Raw genomic sequence first — 6104 nt, 5'->3', positions numbered from 1 at the left:
GCTAAAGTTCAAAATTTCAATGGAGAGTTAGGTTTCAGGTACAAATTTATGACAGTGGGAGACACACCTGTCCAGAACACACGCCAGGCGCATGAGCTTACCTTGACAGCATCCCCCCCGCCCCCAAGGTTATTTCCAGTAGAGCAATATATATATATTTTTTTGTAAAGGTAGAATTTTATTATTTTAAACAAATAAAACAAACAAAACCCCTCATGTACATTACATGGAGTCCAGAATGAAATTTATGTCACCACATAGGATAGTGAACTACAAACACAAAATGTAAACACAATTTTTTTGCTCACATATGCATTTGGACAAGATAATACGGTCTTATATTCTATATACTTAATACAATACAATATCAAGTTATTGTTGTATCAGCCTCCTTCTTGTGGGACGGTTGATCATGGGATGTTCTTTGGATTTGGTTGTGGTGATCCATGCTAGAAAAATAGCATTACAAAGTACCTCAAAGAAGCTATTGCCCTATGTGATTGGCTAGGTCATCCAGGTCACACCAAGGACCCCAAATCTTATAGAATTTAGTGTTAGACCTTGTGTTTTGGTAGGTCAGCTTATATAGGGCAATCGTTTTGTTAACCAACTCCCTCCAGGCCTTTACTGTAGGGGGTGTTTTTGCATAAAAGAGCAGTATTCTAAAGAGTATTTTAGGGTGTATCTGATATTTTCCAACACACCCAGGAGGGTGTTGGGAAGGCCAGGTTGGTTGCTAGGAATTATATTACCAGAGACCAAAAGCGGTGTGATTGGGGACAGGACCAGATCTTGTGGAAGAAGCCCGCTGAGGGCTTGCCACACCTGCGGCAGGAGTCAGTGCCTACTCAAGCGATTTGACAAAGCTTCACAAGTTACATATAGGTGGTGGAGAGGTTTGTATTGGCAGTGTTGCTGGCAGCAGCGTCATAATGGCCCAATGGGAAACCAAGAAATTTCTAGCAGTCCCAAGTGAAAAATAATGTGGAGAGCAGGCCTTTGGTCTAGTTATCGTGGGCCCCTGGCATCTAGGGTTGCGACCTTTTCTGGAAAAAATACCGGCCTTCTGATATTCTTGCCATTTTTTCCTATTAATAACATTGGCATCAAGCATTATTTTTACCTGTCAGACCAGTAAAATACCGGCCAGGTGGTAACCTACTGGCATCCCAGCCTTACACTCACCCAGGGGGCTCAGTTGGCCATTGGGCTTATAACTGGGGCCCTTCTAATTTAGTACTATGAGGCTCTATGATAACTGATGGAGGTCCTGGTGCCACATAATAATTCTATTCTGCCCAGAGCTGGTGCTATTCTGTTTCAAAACATGCAGCAGTCCTTAGTACTTCTTCTGTGAGCAGACTGTATACATGGAAAAACTGTGGAACCTAGAACCCCAAGGCAACATATTTACACAGCATAGCACTGCCAGATTATAAAGTAAATTACCGTTTCAACAATGGCACCACTGCCAGGGCACAGGCCCACAACCAGTTACATTACAGAGAAAATGGCCACACCATACTCACCTTCTCTTGTTTTCCCATGTTCTCTGCTTTCCTATCATTTTCCTTATTTTACTTATGTCTTTTCTCTTTTGCTTTTTGTTTATTTATTATGCTTATTTTTTGTGCCCTTTAGATTTTCTTCATCACTTTCTTAAATTATTTGCATCTTGTTCACTGGATTTATTTTATTTTGGTGTCTCCTGCACCCTTCTGCAATTCTGTTTTATTATACTTGCCGCTCTCATTCAAGCTTATGCCCTCAGACAGCAAAGCACTGATATTTCCAACTCACACATTAGATTCGTGGCAAATATGCGTATTTATTAAAATTAGAAATTCAGTCTCGGCGAATGAATGCAGACGTACTTTCGCCAGCTATAATTTGTCAGTGCTTTCTTCCTAGCTAAACACTTACGTCAGTTTAAATATGGCAGGTATAGAAAGGTATATATGTATTTATTAATGAAATTGGTGAAATTGCTGGAAGTGGCCACTTATTATTAAAAAAAATGTCCAAGGAAGCAAAAATAAACAATAGAGATCCTCTTTTGTCCTAGACATCAGCTCCCCCTAATACAAAGGGGCCCATTCACTAAGCTCGAGTGAAGGAATAGAGAAAAATAGAGGGGAAAAAAATTTGATTTTTTAATTTTTTTTGGCTACTTCGACCATCGAATTGGCTACTTCGACCTTCAACTACGAACTTTCGACTTCGAATCGAAAGTGTAACATATTTAACAGTTTTAATTTGTAAACATAATCTCACATTACGTTATCATTTTTATGATTTTTTGGAGTATAGGATATGATGTCACTGGCATAATAATGTTGAGGATGTAGCTTCATCATATCAATTCGCCGGGTAGACCCTGGTGAAATACACTATGGCAAAAAGGGTAACATATTAAAAAGTTCACACTTTGATAAATTTACAGATTAACAATCATTTGCCTGTGGGAAAATTCACCTGGCACTGCACTTTTTCACTAGCGAACTGGCTTATTCGCTTTTTAGTTTCTCAACTAGCCTCATGGCAGCAGCGCCCCTGACAACCAACTATTACCAGGATCAGCTGGGAGGTAAAATATCAGTCTAAAAAGAAAGGATTGTATCTGTCAACATGCAAAGAAGAAAAGGGTAGAAGTAAAGGGTATGAAAATGTTTGAGGAGCTCTCGCTCCCCCAGTTCTAAAGACTATGAAAGCATGTTTTTTTTGTCCCATTGAGTGGGCAAAAGCCTAAAGAGTCACATATTATAATATGATCACACTATATATTTTAACAGAAATTAAGCATGCACACTAGCATTTGTGATTGTTTGAACCCAATGCTCAGCTAATGGAGCTGGTCATTTTTTAATCGTAATACAGGTGCAATTGAAATTGACAGAGGGAGATATGCCTGACTCAACTGCATCCAATGTGCTACCTTTTACACAATTATATTTGTGCTTTGAAACAAACCATACCCATTTGCTCTTTTCTAATTCTGGGTGTCGTCATTTCTGATACGTGGCATGCATGTAACATGTGTGCAGTTGTGCTCTCTACACTAGTGTTGTGCCTCTCCTCAATCAGCTGTAATGCAAAAGCGGTAAGCACGGACAGGTAAGGGGGACAGAATCATAAAACCCCTGTTAGTTATAAATTAATGTAAAATACTGTATAGCTTGCTGCTGCTATATAAATAATGATCCCCCTAAAATTGCTAGTGCATAAATGACCCCTTTTGTCTGCACACAGTTCTCAGGAGTGGCTAAATAGTATTTAAAAAATGTTTTTAATGCATCAGTTAAAAGTGCTGCTCCAGCAGGCTTCTGCACTGAAATCCATTCTTCAAAAAAGCAAACAGATTTTTTTTATATTCAATTTTGAAATCAGACATGGGCTGGAAATATTGTAAGTTTCCCAGGTGCCCCCAGTCATGTGCCTTGTGCTCTGATAAACTTCAGTCACTCTTTACTGCTGCACTGCAAGGTGGAGGGATATCATCCCCCTCCCTTTCACCCCAGCAACCCTTCAGCAGAACAATGGGAAAGTGACCAGATAACAGCTGCTTGGTAGGCATATGCAAATTTGACCTGTTTCGCATCACCAAAAATTCTCCGGCGGCGAAATGTCGCAGACGCCCATTAAAGTCCCGGGTTTGTTACTGAAATGTCCCGTCTTTCTCTTTTATCTCCTACACTGAACAGCCACAAAAAGATACCAAGTTTCTAACTTAATTGGCTTTTGGCAGAGAGCCCAGAATAGAATACTTTTGTAACAATTTAAGATAAGCAAAGAAGCAATTATAGCAATTTAAGATAAGCACGTCTCTTGGGGAAACTGTGATTTCAGCTTAAAGGGCAATTTACCTTCATTAGCAAAACTGTCATAACACATAAAAACCATAGGAATGTGTTCATAACCTGCCAAATCTTGCAAAATGAACAGGGTAATTAGAGGGTGTGGCCACAAAAATGGGTACTGCCAAACAGAGCCTCCTGTATGCTGACAGGCAACATAGGGGCTACTAAATAGCCAATTACTGCCGTTTTGGCTATTTGGCACCACTGGAACTATTCTCATGCTTCTGTTGCTCCCAGACTCTTTTTACATTTGAATGTGGCTCACAGGTAAAAAACAAAAAACAAAAAAAAAAGGTCGGGGACCTCCACTTTACAAAATAGAGGGAAATATACCAGTAATGGATTTCCCAACACAGAAAGAGACTGAAGCCTATAGGCCCCTACAATGCAAATAACTTTTACATATTGATTTGTACCTTGTACTTCTTTCTTTTACGAAGAGGATTTTGAGTGAGCTCAGCCACAGGCAGTATATTTAGGGCACTAGTGATGAATATAAATATTATTTGCACATAGTTTATATAGTTATATACTTGCTCTGAGGGTCTTCCACACCTCACAGCATTACAGTGACATTACATTGCAGTCCCCTTTCTCTAATGATACCACCAGTGTCTATTGTTACTTTTCCTCACAAAGGGCATTGCCCACAGTCATGGAGGCATTTGCCAAGAACCCACCAGAAAAAGGGCAGAATGTGGAGTTTCTCAATTGGAAGAGCACTATTTATTATGGGAATTCCATAGCCCATGAACCCCTGGTGCAGCCGCAGCTACGTCTGAACTATTTCAAATCACAGAAAACTACAATCCCCACTAGGGTTGCCAGCAGGGCCGCCATTAAAAATCACGGGGCCCCGTACAACAAAATTGTTTGGGCCCCCTTGGCCCCACCCCAGATCCCACCCACTCCACACCACAGTTAAAAGACCACACAGATATCAGCTCTAAAAAAAGATAACCCCCCACACACACAAGTTATATAAAGCTATTGATGGTCAGAGCCCCCTTTTAAGTAAAAAAAAGAACTTTGGTACCAGGGTCCCCCATAAAAGTTTTTTTAAAAAAATTGGTGGTCAGGGCCCCCCCTACAAGTTAAAAAAAAAAATAATTGGTGACCCGGGCCCCCTATAAGTTAAAAAAAAAACAAATCATTTGCGCCAGGTCCCCCCATAAAAGTTTTTTTACAAAAACATTGGTGCCAGGGCCTCCCTCACAAGTTAAAAAAATGGGGCCCCAAGAATATTTTTTAAAAAAAACCTTGGCACCAGGGCCCCCTTACAAGTTAAAAAACAAATTGGGCCGCAGAAAATATTTTTTTTTTTAAAACTTTGGTGCCAAGGCCCCCCTTACAAGTAAATGGGGCCCCATAAAATATTTATTTTTTAAAAAAAAAAAAAAATTGGTTTGCTTCAGAAACACTACTATAGTTCATATAAACAAGCTGCTGTGTAGCAATGGCGGAAATTGAAAAATGGCTATATGGCACAAGTTAACTAATGGATAAAAGATAACACCATTAGACAGACAGAGTTTATTTGCTATCTGCTGTGTTACCTGAGAATTTTCTCCTTTTGAATGTCTGCCCCCATTGCTATACAGCAGCTTATTTATATAAACAATAGTAGTGTTTCTTAAGCAAACACAGTAGTTTTACCAGTGCAGGACAACACTGCATTATATTTTCATTACTTTAAAACACTTATTTTTTGATGTAACTGTTCCTTTAATGTAAGACTACAATACCCAGCATGGAATGGGACTTACTTGTGTAGAAGTCGGGAGTTACCAGATTTTGGGCTCTGTACCCCAGTCACTATTAAGCATTTCAAGCATTTTTCAGTGACTTTCATCAATTTCAGACAATTTTGGGGCAAAAATCTGCTGGCCTCTAAAATGTATAAAGTTTGACCTGCTTTACCAATATTTATTGAAATTGTATATGTATTAAGCCACCGGAAATATTGATAGAAGGGAAAAAGCCTCTGGCAATAGAGCGGCAAGAGATCAGGTAAACTGGCACCAAGTCCATGGCAAGTCACCCAGAAAGGCGTGAGAATCACAGAGTGACAGTAACAACACGGACAGTGCAGGAAAAGTCAAGTCCTCACATCATGAACATCATAACGTTCTCTGGCCCAGGGATTTCTGGGGATCAGTTGCCAGGTCTAATTTTCAAAACCAGCCAAAGTCTGCTACAAAATCAGCCCAAAATTAGCTGAGGCACTTCAAAAGTGGCCCAAAAATA

Source organism: Xenopus laevis, chromosome 2L (assembly GCF_017654675.1).
Source record: "Xenopus laevis strain J_2021 chromosome 2L, Xenopus_laevis_v10.1, whole genome shotgun sequence".
In the NCBI taxonomy this organism is placed as follows: domain Eukaryota; kingdom Metazoa; phylum Chordata; class Amphibia; order Anura; family Pipidae; genus Xenopus; species Xenopus laevis.
Note: the sequence above shows the minus strand (reverse complement) of the source record.